The 20,203-nt window shown below is 42.0% G+C and overlaps 1 protein-coding gene across 14 annotated transcripts in view; it reads right to left on the minus strand.

Moving 5' to 3' along the window:
* The window catches only part of KAT6B (lysine acetyltransferase 6B), a 490,670-nt gene that overhangs the window by 175,529 nt on the left and 294,938 nt on the right, over nucleotides 1-20,203 (minus strand). The window lies entirely within an intron of this gene.

The raw sequence follows: 20,203 nt of genomic DNA on the forward strand, positions 1-20,203 counted from the left end.
CCATTTCAGGACCATCGTCACTCCACAGTGTTTTTTGGATCCTCTTATCAATGTCACAGTTTTGCTTTTTAATACAAAAATATATTGAACACTAATCGAGTTTTATTAAGGTACATTAAGCACACAACATGAATTAGTACATATTAAACACTACCATACAAGTGCACAAATTGTCAGCATGGTGGTTTAGTGGTTAGCATGCGCTAATTAGCACTTTAAGTATTTTTGGTACTTGGGCAGGAACTAGGTGAGGTATGGGTAGAGAATGGGTGTTGATAGCCTACTGCAGTTGGCTGCCAATTATGCTGTTAGCAATGCTGCCCAGAATTCTTGACCTTAAGAAGCCTACCACACAAGGCCTTTCCACTTACCTGAGTAATGCAGGACCTTAAGTTGGTTAAAAATGCATAGAAAAATTTTTTTTGGGGGGGAGGTAGTTTCCACTGCCCTGGGGGAGGTTGGTATTTGTTCTCTGGAGGTTAGAGGGTATGAGAATACAGCCCTTTGACGTCAATATCTGCTTCGCTCCTTTGCTACTTGGGGATTGGAGTTTTATGTCTTGTGGAATTCTATAGCTGAGTGTGGGGGGAATGGGGTTGGGGGCATGGGAGATGTATCACTGTATGAAAATACATTTGATGATGTTATTGCTGTTGTATCACGATGTGCCTGGTTCTTCACAGCTACTGTTTGAGTCTTGGTGGTTTTGTTCTTTCCTTTTGTCATCAATAAAAAAATTATTTGAACTATAAAAAAAAAAACAACCCAAAGCAAAGCATAGAGAATGCAACTCCTAGGGGAGATGAGAGAGTATTGAGAATACTTGTTCTGCTGTCCTTGGAGAACATCTGTTACGAGTGAGTAACTGCTTTCTCCGAGGACAAGCAAGACAGATTTTCACATATAGGAATCCCTAGCTACCAGATTCACTGAAAGCAAACAAAAACAGTCAATAGGGACTTGCAATAGCAAGGCCAAGTAGAACCAATAACACTAATAAGAAAAACAGTCCTGTTGTGAAGGTGCAGCCTGGAACAGAAAAGAATGGACCTAGAAGAGTGGAATTGGATTCTATACACCATATTATGTAGTACAATCTGAGCAAATCAGCTGTCACAGCAGTAGTGACATGTGAATGTGTGGACTGAAGACCATTTTGTAGCTCTACAAATCTCTTCAACAAAGGCTGATCTCAACTGGGCTATTGATGCCACTACGGTTCTGACTGAGTCAAGACATGACCCGCTAGAGTCAGCCCAGTCTGGGCATAAGTGAAAGATGCAATCTACTAGCCAACTGGATAAAGCTCATTTATCAATGGTTGCCCCCATCTGGATTAGGTCAAAAGAAGCAAAAAGCTGGGTGGACGGTCTATGGACCTTAGTTCGCTCCAGATAGAAAATTAAGGTTTGATTGCCATATAAGGTATGCAGTCTACATTCAACCAGACAGATTTCTGAGAAAATGTTGGAAGAACAATTGACTGATTTAAGATGGAACTCTAACACTATCTTAGGAAGGAACTTAAGATGTGTGTGGAGAGCTACTTTTTATGATTAAACTCTGTGTAAGGTAGATCAGCTACTAGGATCTGACCAGCTTAGCAGCGAGATGACGTTAAATACGGTGATAAAAAAGTGTCTCAACTATATGGGCCTCCAATTCGTCTACATATTTCTTGTGTACCCACTTTGATTTTTTTTTTTTTTTTACTAAAACTTCGGGACCCCTGAGGAAGATGTTCTTTTTGAAACACAGACCGTGTCGGGTCCTGTTTCTGTAAAGCAAATGTGGATTTGAATTGCCCAATACATATGTGAACTGTCTAACACATATGTGGATACGAATTGTTGATATCCATTGTATGATATCTAATTTAATAAAGCACCTGCATCAAGTACATCAAATTCTGCAGTTGCCTTTTGTTTTGAGCTAAAGTGACTGCCACAGAAAATAAGATCTTTCAGGTAAGGTACTTCAGATGATGGGAATGAAGTAGTTTTAAAAAAGAGATTAGTTTCTTACCTTGCTAATATCTTTTCTAATAAATAGGTGTGTTATTCTGGATGAACGGGTAATATCCCAGTGCTCATGAGTCGTGCAAAAGGAATCCACTCGTTTTTGAATCCCTCCTCCTTCACCAGATGGCTTCCCCAAAGCAGGTGATAGCCCATAGAGAAAGACATGTGAAGGGGTACAGGGACACTCCCCAAACTACAACTCCATTCTGCTCTGAAACAATAATAAACATGTTAAACATTGCCATTAAACAATGCCTAACTGGCATGCAAATATCAGTTGGGATTCAAACTGTCTGATAGAGATAGAAGGCAGGCGCAGGAGATAGCTGATGGGCAGGACTCCAGAATGACACACCTACCAACTAGAAAAGATATTAGCAAGAAAATAACCTAATTTCTTTTTATAGTGCAATAGGTGTGTCATTCTGGAGGAGTGGGATGTAAAAGCAGTCCCAGAAATCTAGGGTGGGACCACTGTGCCAGCCTGAAACACCGAGTACCCAAAGGTAGAGTCCTTCTTTGTTGCTACGTCCACTCTGTAAAACCTGGAAAATGTATGAAGAGTCCTTATCCTATAAACCGCCTCAGGGGAGTTCACCTAGCTTCCACCCATGAAGGAGCCACACTTCTAGTGGAATGTGCCTTTATATAAACTGGTGACTGTATTCCACAGGAAAGATATGCTGCAAAATGGCTTCTCTTGTTCCCTAATGCTCTAGTGCTGGAAAGATTTTCATACCTGAGCATGATCAGAGACTGTTTTAGACTTTTTGTATCTGAGCAGAGTAGCAACAACTACCTCTGAGGATCTCTTGTGCTCTAGTGCCACATAAAAACATAAGAATTGCCATACGGGACAGACCAAAGATCCATCAAGTCCAGTATCCTGGTTCCAACAGTGGCCCAACCCAGGTCCCAAGTAACTAGATCCGAAGTAGTAAAACATTTTATGCTGCTTATCCTAGGAATAAGCAGTGGATTACCCCAATCCATCTCAGTAATGGCCTATGGACTTCTCTTTTAGGAAATTATCCAAAGCTTTTTAAAACCCCGCTAAGCTAACTGATTTCACCACATTCTAGGGCAACAAATACCAGAGTTGAATTACAGATTATGTTAAGAAATATTTTTTCTGGTTTGTTTTAAATCTACTACCTAGTAGCTTCATAATATGTCCTCTAGTCCTAGTATTTTTGGAAAAAGTGAAAAAGTGATTCACATCTACCCTTTCCACTCCACACATTATTTTATAGACCTCTATCATATTAACCCAGAGCCATCTCTTCTCCAAGCTGAAGAGTCTTAGCCGCTCTAGCCTTTCCTCATAGGGAAGTCATCCAATCCTTTTTATCACCCTTCTCTGTACCTTTTCTAATTCCGTTATATCTTTTTTGAGATATGGTGACCAGAACTGCACATAGTACTCGAGGTGCGGCTGTACCATAGAACGATACAAGGGCATTATAACATTTTCATCTTTGTTTTCCATTCCTTTCCTGATAATTCCTAACATTCTGTTTTCTTAACAGTCATCGCACATTGAGCTGAGGGTTTCAATGTATCCTCAACAATGACACCTAGACCCTTTTCCTGGGCAGTGACTCCTAACACAGAACCCAGCATCACAAAGCTATAGTTTGGGTTCCTCTTTCCCATATGCATCACTTTGCACTTGCTCACATTAAACGTCATCTGCCATTTTGATGCCCAATCTTCCAGTCTCACAAGGTCCTCTTGCAATTTTTCACAATCCTCTTGCGATTTAACAACTTTGAACAACTGTGTCATCAGCAAATTTTATTATCTCACTAGTTATTCCCATCTCTAGACCATTGATAACTATGTTAAAAAGCAGCAGTCCCAGCATAGTCCCCCAGGAGAACCCCCCACCATTTACCCTAATCTACTGAGAATATTGACCATTTAAACCCACTCTCTGTTTTCTGTCTGTCAACCAGTTCTCAATTCATAAATGGACATTACCTCCTATCTCATGACTTTCTAATTTCCTCAGACGTCTTTCATGAGGTACTTTATCAAATGCCTTTTGAAAATCCAAATATATAATATCAACCGGTTCACCTTTATCCACATGTTCATTCACTCCTTCATAAAAATGCAGTAGATTGGTGAGGCAAGATTTCCCCTGACTAAAACCATGCTGGCTTTCTCTCATTAATCCATGCTTAAGTATATGTTCTGTCATTTTGTTCTTTATAATAGTCTCTACCATTTTGCCCAGTACAGACGTCAGACTCACTGGTCTATAATTTCCCGGATCACCTCTGGAACCCTTTTTATCTAATCTAATCTTCAATTTATAACACAAATCATTTCCCGAAGGAACTCGATTCGGTTTACAATCAATTAAAAAATAAGATAACATCTAATAGATCGAATAGAGAGAGTATTATTAGTTAAGATTAGAAAGATATTTAAATAGTTAGAGGAACTAGTCTGAATAACTATTGCTTAAACAACCGAGTTTTTAGATCTTTCCGAAATTGCTGTAACTGACCTAACAGTCTTAAAGAGTCTGGTAATTTGTTCTAAATTTCCATCAATTTAAATGACAAAGTTTTGCTGAGTTTCCCGACACATTTAAGTCCTCTACAGGATGGAAATGATACTTTATAAATTGTTGTAATCCTTGAATGACAGGATCTAATAGCACTCCAGCATAAAGGAAGTTATATGTAAATATTTTTATTAAAGATTTCAATAAAGTGCCAGCAAGCAATACAGAGACGAACAACAGAATTCTCAATAATGTGCACAAAATAAACCATTACGCCCACCTCTCCCCCCACCCCTCAGTCCCACCAACCCACACACCATCAGCAAATCAAGAGCATCAGAAAGAGAGAGAAAAGGAAAATCTTAAGTTCAAAAGTCTACTGCAGGCACGAGGAGTAAGGTCCATCCAAAGGTGTTCCCAGAAAGAGAAAAATCACCTTCCAGGCTTAGAGTCCAGGTCACCAATTTGTCTACGCTCCAGGGAGGCATGTATAATCAGCAGCGATCTCCATTGGGCATATGACGGTGGTTCGGGGGACAACCAGTTAGTCAAGATAGCTTTCTGACCAAGGAGCATCACCCTTGCAATAAAAGCAGTCAGTCCTTTAGGTTTCGGTGATGCAATGATGTAATGTCCAAAAAGGGCTTGTGGGGCAGGTGTCCATCGTCTGCCCCACAAGATTGTAGTACATTGTCTCAAATGTTGCTAAAACTGGAAAATACACGGGCATGACCAGAACATGTGTCCCAAGGAGGCATGGAGACAAGAACATTTGGGATAAGTATGTACTGGAGTGATGCCCATCTGATAAGCTCGCATGGGAGATATAAAAAGACATTCAACAAGGACGTTTTAAAAAGTTTAATGATGTTTGGGAGCCATTAACAAATTATTGTAACGATTGATTATATATAATGATTTATTTATTCCCCTTTTAATTATTGAAGTATAGGATGGGAGAGGGTGGGTGGGTGTAATTTTAAGATATATGAAAATAGGATGTTTATATGGGAAAAGGAAGGGAAAAATTATTTTATAATTCAATATATGTTTGATTAATAAGTGATATTAAAATGTATATGATTGTATTATAAATCACTTGTTGAAAGTTTAAAAATGAATAAAGAATTAAAAAAAAAAGACATAGCACAAACTTTAATTGAAGTTCCCAATGGGTAACATTAGCAGATACTCGTTTCATGGGTTTTAACACTCAATGTATCTGCAGTGCAGACAGGGAACACTGCAAGTCCTCTGCCCATGAAGTCACCACAACGTCCAAGTTGGGACCTGGTTGAGCGTCCCGTAAGCCCACATGATGAAATCGAAGTGGTATCGATTGTTGAGTGGAGAGACTAAAAACTTCTGAGAGAGCCTCTCTGCAATCTTCCACCAAGTGGTCAGCTGGCAGAGTTAACATAATGGCGAACTTGGTAGTATGCAAAAAAGTCCAAAGCTGGCAAATCAACGTGTTTTGTAAGGAGGTAAATGAAACCAGGTGACCCGCTTCATTGAACAGGTGGAATAAGAACTGTAGTCCCTGAGTTGACCAGCGTCTAAAAGTCTTATTTTGGAGGCTTGGTAAAAAGTCACAATTGCCTTGAATCAGTAAGCATAGAGAAAATACAGATGAGAGCCTAACACATTTATACACCCAGCACCACATCCTCCTTGCCGGGGCAAAAACAGGATAATGTGCCACCAGGGGATGAAAAACTGCAGCAGTGGAATGCAAAAAACAACTAATATGATAAGGAGATAAAAAGGACAATTCTAATCTAGTAGCTGTAAGTAGGAGGTACCTCTAAACCAGTCATTAATATGGTGCATCTGGCAGGCCAGGGCGTGCCATCGTACATTCAACAACCCATAACCCCCCCTGTCCCGGGGGAGGCACATCCTAGAATAATTCACACGTGGTTTTTTCCTACCCCAAAGATAGCATTGTAGCCCTCTAGTAAGCTGATGGCTATAAGTATGGGATAGTAAGAGTGGAAGTACCTGGAACCTATATAACCATTTGGGGAATACTATGTTAAACAAGGCCACACGTCCTGCTACGGACAAGGGGAATGTGGTCCAAAGTTGCAAATGCCTCAGTGTGTCATCCAATAAGGGGGCTATATTGCAAATATATAAAATAGGGAGATCTCGAGGTATCCACACCTCCAAATATTTAATTGAGGTAGGAACCCATGTAAATGGAAAGTCACCAGTCCAGGTATCCTGTAAGGAAGAAGGAATCGCTAATGCTGTAGATTTTTGGAAATTAAGAGAAAAACCTGAATAAAATCGGAATTCTTCAAGTGATTGCAGGAGCTGAGTGATAAAGGTGCGTGGGTGAGTTAGCGTAAAAAGTAGGTCATCTGTAAAAGCTAATACCTTTATCATATGATCTTGAAAGGCCACCCCTGCTATCCCTGGGTCTTCAATAACCGTCCGCAAGAACAGCTCCAAATATAGCAAAAGAGCAGTGGCGATAAGGGGAAGCCCTGTCGGATTCCCCGTTCAATGGGGAAGGCCTCAGTAATAACATCATTAACCAGTAAACAAGCCCTTGGAGATGCATATAATGCTCATATTGCTTGCATATACCACCCCGTTATCCCAAAATAGTCCAGGACCCCAAATAGATACCGCCAATCCACTTGGTCAAAGGCTCTGGCCGCGCCTAAACTAAGGAGTATCATGGACTTTCCGCAGGTCTGAGCATGTGCTACTGTCAGAATAGCCTTACGAACATTGTGGGTCGCCTGGCGACCTTTCATAAAGCCCACCTGTTCCGGCCCTATGAGTCTCAGAAGGATATGGGATAATCGATCCGCTAGGAGTTTAGCTAAGATTTTAATGTCCACATTCAAAAGGAAATAGTGCGATAAGAGTCTGCAGAAGTCGCCTCCTTTCCAGGCTTTAATATCATTGTAATCAAAGCCACATTGGCCTCCCCAGGGAACTCCCCCGATCTATAATCTGATTATAATAGTCTCGCAGGGGTATGCCGATCTGAGAGGACAGAAGTTTATAAAATTTGGCTGTAAAACCATCGGGACCAGGCGCAGAGTAGTTGCGTTGATGTTGGATTGCCCCTTGTAATTCTTTGTTAGTGATTGACATGTTTAGGGATTCGACTTCCTGGTCCGTCAAGATGGGCATACCCAAATCAGTTATATAATCTAAGATTAGCGGACCGGAACCCGAGTCCCTGCTCTTATAGATACTCCGAAAGTGTTCCAATAAAATCTCTGCTATCTGATCTGTTTTATGTTAGAGTCTACCCAATCCATCTTTTAAGCCCATAATAAAGTGCTGTACTCTCGCCCGTTTAGAAAAATGTGCTAGCAATTTTCCCGACCGATTCCCATATTTGTGATATTTAAACTTCTGATAAAATAACATTTTGACTGTACGTTCATGTATATAAGAATTAAGAGCAGTCTCAATAGACAGCCAGTTTTCCTTCACGGCAGGGGACGGACGGAGAGTACAACATCGTTTGGCAGCCGCCAAGTCACGTTCTAGGTGAAGGATGCCCTTGGATAACCTTCAATTGCGTGCTAAAACATAAGCTATGCAATCCCCCCGTAACACCACTTTCACAGTGTTCCAAAACAATTCCGGGTCATAGCGATGTTGACCATTGAAATCTAAATACTCCTCCCACTTTTTATTTAAGTACATTTGAAAATGATCATCTTGAAACAAATAGCTAGGGAAACGCCAGCGAGCAGGTCCACACAGCCCAAAGCCCACGTTTATATCTATCCAAATCAACGCATAGTCTGAGATTATTGAGGGACCAATGACTGCAGAGTCAATAGTAAGAAAAGAATGTCTAGTGGTAAGTATGTAGTCAATGTGGGACTGCATCCCATGAGCCCGGGATCTGTGAGTATAATCTCGCTCATTAACATGAAGTGTACGCCAAGGATCAACCAGATCCAGGGCCGCACAAAGATATGGAATGCCACGAGTTCCCACTTGGAATCCAAGGGTTTGAGCGGTCGAGACTCTGATCTGGAACCTGATTGAGATCCTTGATTGAGATAATATACACTGGTGAATCCATTTGCTCCAACAATAACGCAGTCAATAGTTTCCATAAAGGAATTTAAAAACGACACAAGCACACTTAAACTGTATCTTAACAAACTGGGAGCCAATGAAGCTTTCTCAACAACGGGGCCACATGATCGTACTTTCTCTTTCCAAAGATAAGTTTGGCTGCTATATTCTGTATTAGCTTCAGTCGCTATATGCTGCCCTGTTTAATACCCAAATATACAGAATTACAATAATCCAACTGAGCAAGCATAGTGGACTGTACCAATAATGCTTAATGTTCCTGATAGAATAATGACCTAACTTTTCTCAACATACGCAAACTAAAAAAACATTTATTTGCTAAGGAATTTATCTGATCATTAAAAGTAAGGGAGGAGCCAAGTATAATGCCCAAAACTCTGGAGGAGAAATCTAGTTGTAGTGAGATACCTAACTTCAGTAGAACAACAGCAGGAAGAATTTCTAATCTAGGCCCAATCCAAAGTAATTTGGTTTTTGAAGCATTTAGTTTCATTTGGATGGAATTAGCCTACTTCTGAAGCTTGGAGATGCAACTATCTATGCCTATAGCCAGGTCGCAAAGATCATGGTTAACTTCCAATAGGATAAAGATATCATCCGCATAATCATAATAATAATAATAATTTTATTCTTATATACCGCCATGCCCATCGAGTTCTAGGCGGTTCACAACAATTACATTAGGATCCGCATTGACCTGCCGATTTACAAACAATGTATTGGATTTACAACATCTTCAGCCGAACAAGACTGAAGAAGCGGAAGTGGGAAGGAGAGAAGGAGGAAAGCGGGCAATAGAGGGGGGGGGCAGGGCTGGGCGGGCCGATTTACCACAATTTATTGGATTTATAACAACTTTAGCCGAACTTGGCTGATGAAGAAGGAGGGGAGCAGGAAGACAGCGATCAATAAAGGGGAGGAAAGGGTCGAGTGTGTGGCAAGGTAATTCCGGAGAGTGGGCGTTACGGGGCTTGTTTGTTGAATAGATAAGTTTTGAGTGTTTTTCTGAAGTCGAGGTAAGTGGGAGCCTCGAGGATCATTTGGGCGATCCATGGGTTCATCTTGGCTGCTTGGAAGGCGAAGGTTTTGTCTAGGAATCTTTTAAGATGACAGAGCTTTAGCGAGGGGTAGGCGAACAGTTGGATTCTGCGGGATTTCTTGTTGGTGCAGTAAAGGTTAAAGAGGGGATTGATGTATCTTGGCGAGAGGCCGTTTACCGATTTGTAGCAGAAGCATGCGAATTTGAAGAGCACTCTGGATTCGAAAGGCAGCCAGTGAAGTTGGTGGTAGAAAGGGGTGATATGTTCCCATTTCTTTAGGCCATAGATGAGGCGAATGGCGGTGTTTTGGATCACTTTTAGTTTCCTGGTAGTTTTTTTCGTGGCGTTCAGGTAGATAATATTACAGTAGTCTAGAATGCTGAGAATGGCAGATTGCACTAGAAGGCGGAACGAGGAGTCATTGAAGTATTTTTTTATGGTGTGGAGTTTCCAGAGTATATAAGTATATATAGTCTCTACAGACAAGAGACAAAAGTTTTTTAATGAGGTCATATAAATGTTAAACAAAATGGGTGATAGAGGCGTCACGTTGGCCACCCTCCAGTCTTCTGGTACTATGCTGGTTTTTTAAAGAAAATTACAAAAATTACTAACAATAGCTCTGCAAGTTCATTTTTCAATTCTATCAGCACTCTGGGATGTATACCATCCAGTCCAGGTGATTTGCTACTATTCAATTTGTCAAATTGACCCATTACATCATCCAGTGTTACAGAGATTTGTATGAGTTTTTCTGATTTGAATACAATTTCTGGCACTAATAACTCTTCTACATCTTCCTCAAGAGCCATGCCTCAAGAGTAAAGCGATCCGGAACTTCTATAACCACTGATCCGAGAAGGAGGTCTTGGCTGTACTCGTATGTTGAGATTTGTGCTTGTACGAAGACGCACTAGATCTGAATACCATGGTCTGCGTGTCCAACCTGGAGCCACCAGAGTGACTGCTCTTGGATGGCTTGCAATCTTGCAGACAATCCAGCCTATCATGAGCCACGGAGGAAACACATACAAGAGCTCGCTCTTCAACCATGGCTGGAACAGAGTGTTCAAGCCCACACTTCCAGGCTCGGATCTTTGACTGAAGAAACTGACCGCTTTTTTGTCTTGCTGTCATTATCCGATCGAACGTTGGGTGATCTCTGTGACGAACAATAGCTTGGAAGGCTGCTGGAGACAGCACCCACTCAACTGGATTCAGCGTCTGTCTGCTGAGGAAAATGGCTTTGAGAATGTCCATTCCAGCTACATGTGCTGTTGAGAGATACTGAAAATGAAGTGCCGCCCACCTGAACAATAATTGAGCTTCCAGACAGCTGTACGCTCTTGGTGCTTCCCTGGCGATTGACATATGCCATCACTGTAGAATTTACAGAGAAGACTCAAACCGTTTGTCTCTCCAGACTCTTCTGCAGTCTCTGCAACTCCAAATGAAAGGCTTGAAATTGTAATCTAATGATTGACCACTTCCTTTGAGGGGCTGACCAATGCCCTGGATCAGATGTCCACTGCAGTGAGCTTCCCCCCAGCCGGAAAAGCTGACATCCGGTGTCACAATTACCTAACTGGATATTCAGAGGAGCATGCCACTTAACACTTGAGGGCAGAGCCACCAGTCCAATCTGGCCCAGGGTACCAGTGTCCACAGCAGAGACATTTGAAGTGAGTCTGATTTAGGGGACCACTGAATCCTTCCAGCACTGAATCTTCAGGATGCCAGTCTGACCAGTTTCTGACTGAGCCTCCAACCCCTATGGATGCAAAAGGAGGGAGGCAAAACTCAGCCTGCATCCTATGAGACCCTTCTGAGCCCCCTATGGATGCCTAACAGCCTGCACTCAAGCACCTGCAATACAGTAGATACTACAAAGGGAACAGACCCCTCTTTATGCATGGCAGGTTAGATACTACCATGAATACTATCCACCTACTACTACTAATCATTTCTATAATGCAACTAGACATACACAGCACTATACACATTATATGCACGTGCTTTCACTATCCCTAGTAGGCTTAACAGTTTTCTTTAACCTGGGACAATGGAAAGTAGACTTGCCCAAGCAGCTGCAGTGGAAATTGAACATAGTTTCCCAGGATTGTAGTCCACTGCATTAACAATTAAGCTACTCCTTCACTCCAAAGAGAGGATGGAATTTGATATAACACCTTTCTGTGTTACAATCAAAGCAATTTACATATTATATGCAGGTACTTTATTTTGTACCTTGGACAGGCCTATTATCTCCTTTATAAGCAAATAGTAGGAATCCAAGATGGCGTCTGGCTGGACGCGCTGAGATGCCGCTCTGAAGATTTTTCTTCAAACAATTTTCAAACAAGTTTTAAGCGGTTCTTTTACTTACCCGATGCCTAAACGGAGGGGCCGTAGCACCGCTGGTGCCTCGCGGCCCACGGCCACCCCCGCGGCTGGTGACATCGGGGAACTCATCAGGCGGATGCAGGGTATTTTTTCGGCGTCGGAGGGAGGCCCGCAGAGGAGTAGCGGCGTCAGTGAGGCCGTGGAGATTCCTCCGGGATTGGAGACATCTTTGAGCCCCGACGTTAGGGCGCCGCCCCCGCAACCTCAGCTAAGCAGCTCTCCAAGGGGTAAGGTAACCCCGGAGGTCGGGGTCTTGTCTTCCCCTGAGGCAAGTAGTCCATCACAGAGCCTGCTGACAGGAGCTCCTATGGATAAGAGCTCCTTTGAAGAAGCTGAGGGGGAATCATCTGAGAGGCGAGTTAACCTTCAGGGACAGCGTCAAGTTATTCAACTGGACGGTGAGCACTATGACTTTTCTTTACCTGTAATTTCTCTGGAAAAACCCTCAGAAGTAACTCTGGACTCACTATGGGATCTTATGGCCGGACTAGTGAAGACTATAAGTCCCAAACTTCAGTTAATTGAGGGGAAATTATCTCAACATTCTACTGAACTTAAAGAACTGAGAAAAGATATGACTGCCTCTAATTTCTCTGTTCAAAAGCTTGAACAAGACATTAAATCATCCAAACAATTACAGGAATCTTTAAAGAAAGACAATATCAATCTTAGAAGAAAAATGGAGAACTTAGAAAATAACTCCAGATACAATAACTTAAGAATCATTAATTTTCCTAAGCTTCCACTGACACCTCCTAGAGAAATGTTTAAAAGATATTTTCTTGAAGTTTTGGGGGCCTCAGAAGATTCATTACCTCCTTTATCACGAGTCTATTATTTACCTAATAAGACTAAACTACCAAAAAAGCCGTCGGATCAAGGACTATTGGATGTATCAGAGTTATTGGAAAAATCAGATAAAGAGGTTGTAGAATCGAGTACTTTGATTATAACAGTAGCTCTCTCTATTGATAAAGTATGGTTGTTAAAACTGTTCTTTAAAAATAGACAGAAAGAATTTATGGGTTGTAAAGTACAGGTATTTCCTGATTTATCACGAGAGACGCAAAGGCGTCGTCGTGAATTTCTTTTGTTGAAGCCAGGTGTTATATCTTTGGGTGCTACTTTTTATTTGCGACACCCTTGTAAATGTATAGTGCATCACCGATCAGTTAAATATGTTTTCTTTGAGCCTAATCAGTTGACTTCTTTTTTAGCGCTCTCCCGATTGGAGGTAGAAAAATCATAAGCTCTATGACTATTGGTTAATCCCAGCAATCAGCCTTCCAGCTAACTTTATGAAAGAGTGTACATTAAGTTCAATTCTTTAATTTTGGCTTTATTTTATAAGAAATCTTGGATCCAAATTTGAGGACTTGAGCATTTTAGTTAATATATGATTTAATGTTATTGGAATGTTTCTTGCTTTATGTAGAATTGCTAATTTGCTTTCTGTACAAGGTATTCTTGATTATATGATTTGAAAATCAATAAATATATTTAAACATATTTTGTACCTTGGACAATGGAGGGTTAAGTGACTTATCCAGAGTCACAAGGAAATGCAGTGAGAATCAAATCCAGTTCCCCTATGTCTCAGGCTACTGCACTAACCATAAGGTCACTCTACTCCAAATTATCCATTTAATTAGGGGATGGGAATTGACTTGATATACTGCCTTTCTGTGGCTACAATAAAAATAGATTATGCTCTTACCTTGATAATATATTTTCCAGTAGATAGGAATGGTATGCTGAAACTTAGGGTACTCTGTCCATTCTCGCAAGCATACAGCAGAAAGATGTCAATCACAGATTTTGAAACCTCCTCCTCCCAGGAGTCTGCTCCCCCTTTCAGTTCATTCCAAAGCATGTAAGAGCTCTAGAGTAAAATACAGGAGGAGGGACATGGAGAACTCCCCTAAACAAAGGATCAGATCTGCTCATACTGTATAACGTTATAATAGTCAATAATGAAACTAATGCACAAATGATCAAACATTACCAATGAACAGTAAAAACACATCAAATAAAAGTAACAGCTTGAATATTAGTGGAGCTCAATTACCTCGAGATTCTATTTACAAACTGATTCCGAACCCATAGTCTGATTGGCAGAGAAGTCTTAGCTACGGAGAGGACCATGAAGCATAAGGCAGAAACAGGTGCATCAGAAATTATTGGCTGGGGGGGAGGGGTTCGATGGTTTCAGAATACCATTCCTATCTACTAGAAAATATATTAATTAAGGTAAGAACCTAATCTACTGCCAGTGCAATAGAAATGGTATGGTGAATCTTTAGGACGTACCTAAACAGTCTCTGAAGTCCTGGGTGGGATAGATAAGCCTGCTTTCAGTATTGAGGATCTAAAAATAGAATCCACAAGCGCTGCCATATCCACCCTAAAATATTTAGTGAAAGTATGTAGGGAAAACCATGTCACAGATCTACATATTTCCTCTAGTGGTTATCGCCCTTGATTCCTCACAAGAGGAGGCTGCTACTCTGGCTGAATGTGCTTTCAACGACACTGGCGGTTCTTTGTCACAGACAATGTAAGTGAAGGAGATTGCTGACCAAATCCACTGGGAAAAGGTAGCCTTGAAGGCTGGTCTGCCTCGGATTGACTCTTTAGTTAGGACAAAGATGGTCCAATAGATGAAACTCGGTCACTTCTAGGTAATGCAAGAGAACTCTGCAGACATCCAGCAATTTTAAGGTTCAACAACTTTTATTGATAATTGCACTGTAATGCAACCAAATGATCAGGACAAAATAGGAAAACATACTATCGTACATGTAGCCTAAGCTGTGCTTGAAAAACATGATTTGGTATTCTTGTCCATATACAATAAAAGAGGCAGTATCATTTTATATAAATATCAACTTACAAAAAAACCCATATTCTGCATCCCCCCTCCCCCACAATTCCATGTGACCAATTCCACTATAGAATTGAGTATCTAAGAGGACATAAAGTAAACCACAGCTTATTCAAATCAAGAAATATAAATAGAATATCGGGACACTAATTGTAGCTAAGTATCTATACCCAAAAAACCTTAATCCCCTCCCTACCTTCTATCCTCCACCCAAAATGTTTGAATGAAAGAAAAGTAACCAAGCTTTCAATGTTTGCAATTATAACACGTTCAGTATCTGGCTGCATGTTCTATGCAAGAGGGATTGTAAATATGGGTCCCGGATACTTTAGATTGTTCTATCATTATAAGTGACCCTGGCATCCCTGGCTTCCCACCCCATCAACTCATGAATACTCACTCTCCACTCCCAATAAGAGGGAGAGGTAGCTGTCCTCCACTCTTACAAAATGGCCTTTTGCCCTAATAAACTCAGCTTCCTGACCCAGAGTCTATGTCCCTTCCCCAGGATCCCACCAGAGCCTAGCAATCCCAACAAAAAGGTCTCTGGAAAGTTAACTAATTTTTGTTCCAATGTCTGCCTGATATATGCTCCAGCCCATAGTCAGACACAGACAAAGAGTATGAAAAAAATGATCTCCTCTAAATTACACTTCAAGCATAGTTCACTTGTAGGTAACCTATCTTATACATCTGGGAAGGTGTTATGCATTCTCTGGGTAATACTCAAAAAGCACATTCTCTTAACAGCACTGCAAGCCTCATTGGGAATTCTCTTGATACTTGCCCTAATGTATCAATTGAACACTGAGATTCCCAGGTCTTCCTCCCAATGGTGTCACAATATACGAAAATCTTTAAAAGGTCTAGAGACACTTAAAGCTTTGTGAGTTTCCAAAATAGAGATTTTGTCCAGGTAAACAAAATTAAAGAATTGCCACATTTTGACTCCCAGACGAAAACCTAAGGCATCCTTATCTAATGAAAGATAATAATGTTTAAGCTGACAGAAGGCATAACAATCACCCCTTCTAGGGGGTCACTCTGTATAAGTAATCAAGACCCCATTAGGATCAAGCAGATGTTCTAGAAGCAAAATTTCCTGCTTCCTCCTAATGAAAAAAAATGCCCTATTCTCCAATCCTGACAAAAAAGCAAGATTCCCCCTAACTGGCAACAAATCAGACATATTCGGATTACCTCCCAAGTGAGACACCAGAAACCTCCACGCCTCATGTAATGGTTTAATTGCCCAACTACGTTTTAAACCAATGTAGAATTGAGTTAAGATAAGACTCTACCAAAGGCATGTTCTATCAAAAGAGGGCTGTAATAGTGAGTACCTCACAACCAATCACTTACGTGACAAAGGAAACAGGCAACATTGTAATTTCAGATATCAGGAAGACCTAGGCTAAGTCTCAGATAAAAATGAAAGATGTACTTTCAATTTCTTAACATCCAGCAGCTTTAAAGCCTCGTCTTTCTTCTTAGAACCCATAGGTTAAAAGGTTGGTAGCTTGACTTCCTGGTTGACGTGAAACACTGAAACAACCTTTGGCAAACAGGAAGGTATTGTAAGCAAAGTCACTCCTGTTTCCATGATCCCCAGGAATGGTTTCCTGCCTGACAAAGCTTGCAATTCTGAGACTCTTCTGGCCAAGGTAATTGCAACAAGGAACACTGCTTTGATCATAAGATCCATGAGAAAAGCTTCCTCCAAAGGTTCATACAGGGCCATCTATAGCCTCCATCAAATATCGGGTGGTCAGAAACTCTCCCAGCTGAACCACTGCAATGACAGATCTCACCATCTCCATCCAAAAACGCAGAACCCTCAGAGCCATATTGACATATTTGAGATCTAGAATGGGCCTCGTCATTGGAATCTTTCTTGGGCACAACAAAGTATATCTAGTATCTTCCCGAGCCCAAGTGTTCTTCCGAAACTGGTTCTATGGCAGGAATATCCAGCAAATCTGTTTAACATTGCGTGGACTTGAACCACCCAATCTGGTCAGCCAGTCAGAGAACCCACAAAGCAGTCAGACAGAGGGTATGCAAACTCTATCTTGTAACCTTATCTGACAATATCCAAAATACGAAGATCTATTGTTATGCTTTTCCATCCCCCATAAAGTCCGAGAGCTGCTCTCCAATTTTCTGAACAGCAGCTGGAGACCTGGCATCATTGTGGCTTCATAGCTGCCATTGTGGCTCAGGAACCTATATTTTGGATTTTCTGGCTTCTGGAATATTTCTGTCTGGAACCTTCAGAGATTCTCTGAGAAGAGCTTCCTGAGGCATACTGGCGAAAATGTTTGGACCCCCCCAAAAGAGCTCTGGTTCTGGCTTCTAGTCACTTTGGATCTGCTGTCCGGTAAGGACTTGGGACAATGATCTTGAACACTGGCCATAAGATCATCCAGGTCTTTGAAGAAAAGCATCGGTCCTACTAAGCGTAGCCTTGGAGGATGAATCTCCAGCCCATGTTCTGATTCACAGCATGTATTAGGCAGAGATGGAATAAGCAGACACTCTGGCCATGACCATAATTACATTATACAGTGCGTCAGCCATATAGTCCATCCCTGCTAGCACTAGTTCAGGTAATGGCTCAGCCACTGTCATGTCCAGAGTTTGCAGCCATGAATGGCAGGCATGAGCTACGAAAGAAGCAGCTGATGCTGCCTTAACTCCCAGGGCCAGGGCCTCAAACTGCCTCCTGAGGACTATACCCACTCTGTGATCTTGTATATCCTTCAGCATGACTCCTCCCTCACTGGGTAAAGACATGCGATTAGTCACCTGTGCCTCCAGGGAGTCTATCTTTGGCATAACAAACATTTGCTGGAACTCTTGTTCCACAGGATACAGCCTATTCATGGCTTTCACTCCTTTTAACAAACATTTGCTGGAACTCTTGTTCCACAGGATACAGCCTATTCATGGCTTTCACTCCTTTGAGGGAGCTTTCCGGGACCTCCCAGGGATCTGTAAGCAGGAGGTTCAAGTCTGGGTGCCATAGAAAAGACATGGGCTGAGATCAGACCCCGAGAACTCTAGAAAACTGGGGCTGAGGCGGATCAATCTTGAGCTCACGAAGAGACTCAGTACTAATATCTGGCAGGGCTGAAGACTTGAATAGCTGCCGTATGGAGGGATCCTCTCCCGGGTCTGTGGCTGGGACTTCATCCTGATCCTCAACATAGGCCAAATCTCTCATCAGGGAAGTCTTGCTTTGAAACAGAAAAGGGATCAACACTGAACTTTCATCTTCTGAATCCCTGTCCGACTGATGATCAGAGTCAGGGAGGAGTTACACTCTCATAGAAGTGTTCTGAGGATTCTTAAGAGTCATGTGCCAAGGTACACTCTTCAGTGGACCTAAATTGCGTATTTTGGCCATGTGCATACAGTTGCCAGAGCAGATTAATGAACTCTGGGGTAAAGGCCATAGGCAACTTTCCTTTCTCTTTAGAAGGGAGGAGATGTCTTTTATTTGGCTGCAGACCCTCTGCGCCAGCTTGGTGCACCGTACTGCTGTTACAGTGCTCCTGAGGAAATGTTTGCTCCCCTAAAAGGCTCAAAAGCTGTGTGCCATGCTCCAGAGGCTGCATGGGAGCTAAACTTGAAGTTCCCATCTCCCCGCTTTGCTTAACACAACATATGGCAAAAGGCGCTCTTCCACCGCCCATGCTTTGCAAAGAATGATATCGGGTTATTAGAGTAAGAGGACTCCATCCCTTGCACTCTGGAAGCACAACAAGATGTTTTGGAGAAGTTTGAGAACTTAGAAAAAAAACTGGGGAAATCCAAGATGGCTACTGCAGGTAAATTTCAGTGCTATAAAATAGCTTAAAATCTCCTCAGGGCTGACCAAAAACATAAAATAAACAGGATTTTAAGGGAGGGGGACCAAGGCCCTAGCTGTAGAAACAGTTATAAACAACTTTTGAAGAACACCCTTCCCCCTTGATTTTTCCCACATGCTGTCACAGCCATACTCACAGACCATGTGCTGGAAAAATGGTGCTGCTGTTTGCTTCAGCTGCTCTCAGGTGTAGCTGCTCTAGAATCCCTCTGCTTCCAGTCACTCAGCAACTTTGCGGGAATCTTCGGGTTGCCAGTTGGACCTCCATGGACTGACCCTCACCCCCTAGACCTCTCACGAAAAAGATTGGGAAGACGAAACACAACAGGCACGGTGAGTGCCCCAAAGGAATGCTATTAGCACTTAACCAGCCTGCACTCCAGCCCCTAACCAAGTTAAAGGGGTGAGCAACCACCAGGGGAACAGAATCTGGGCTCCACTAATCTTCAGCAGGCTGGCTGAAACAGGTCTCCAAAGGATACACCTGCCAGCTGCAGATTTAAAATCTGCTCCTTTCCACACAGGCAGAGTAGACCCTTATCAAAAAGGGATATCTGATTTCACGAAAAAGACGACTACAGTGAAAAACTGCAAAACTATCACAAAATAAAGAAATAAACTGAGATGAGAAGACATCTTCCATGCTTGCCTGCACAAAGAGAAAGTGAAAGGGGCGGCAAACTCCTGGGAGAAGGTGGTTTCAAAAGCTGTCATTAACATCTTTCTATAGTATACTTAAAAGAACGGACAGAGTGCCTTAAGGTTCAGCATACCATTCATATTGCACTGGAAAAGCAGTTTACTTATAATATATAGGTACTTTTGTACCTGGGGTAATGGAGGGGTGACTTACCCAGAGCTACAGAGAGCTACAGTGGGAATCCAGAAGCTGAAACCAGAAGCTGAATGAGCTGATTATTCTGCTGGCATCATAATAAAGGTATTTATCACATCCTATTTCCTGGGTAAATATGTCAGTTTGTAATCTTTGAACATTTGACATCTGAAAATACAAAAAAACCTATAGGAAGAACTTAAGGGCTACTGTAGAACTAAAAGACCACTTGCTTGGTCATGTCACTCTACTCCAGTAGTGTGGTGAGGGTGTGTGGCGCCTGGGGCAGGGGCACTCCCCCACCCTCCTTCTCCTTCCTCATCACCCCGCCACATATATGCATCCCTTCAATTCCCTGCACCTCTTTAATTTTCCCAGTGCAAGTAGCATCTCCAACTTGCTGCCTGCACTGGGGCCTTGGCTCTCCCTCTGACGTTACTTCCTGGTCCCATAAACAGGAAGTGACATCAGAGGGACAGCCAAGGCTGGCGCAAGCAGCAGGTTGGAATTGCTACTCGCAACGGCAAAGAGCTAGAGGTATAGAG

The sequence above is a fragment of the Geotrypetes seraphini genome, chromosome 4 (assembly GCF_902459505.1).
Source record: "Geotrypetes seraphini chromosome 4, aGeoSer1.1, whole genome shotgun sequence".
Classification (NCBI taxonomy): domain Eukaryota; kingdom Metazoa; phylum Chordata; class Amphibia; order Gymnophiona; family Dermophiidae; genus Geotrypetes; species Geotrypetes seraphini.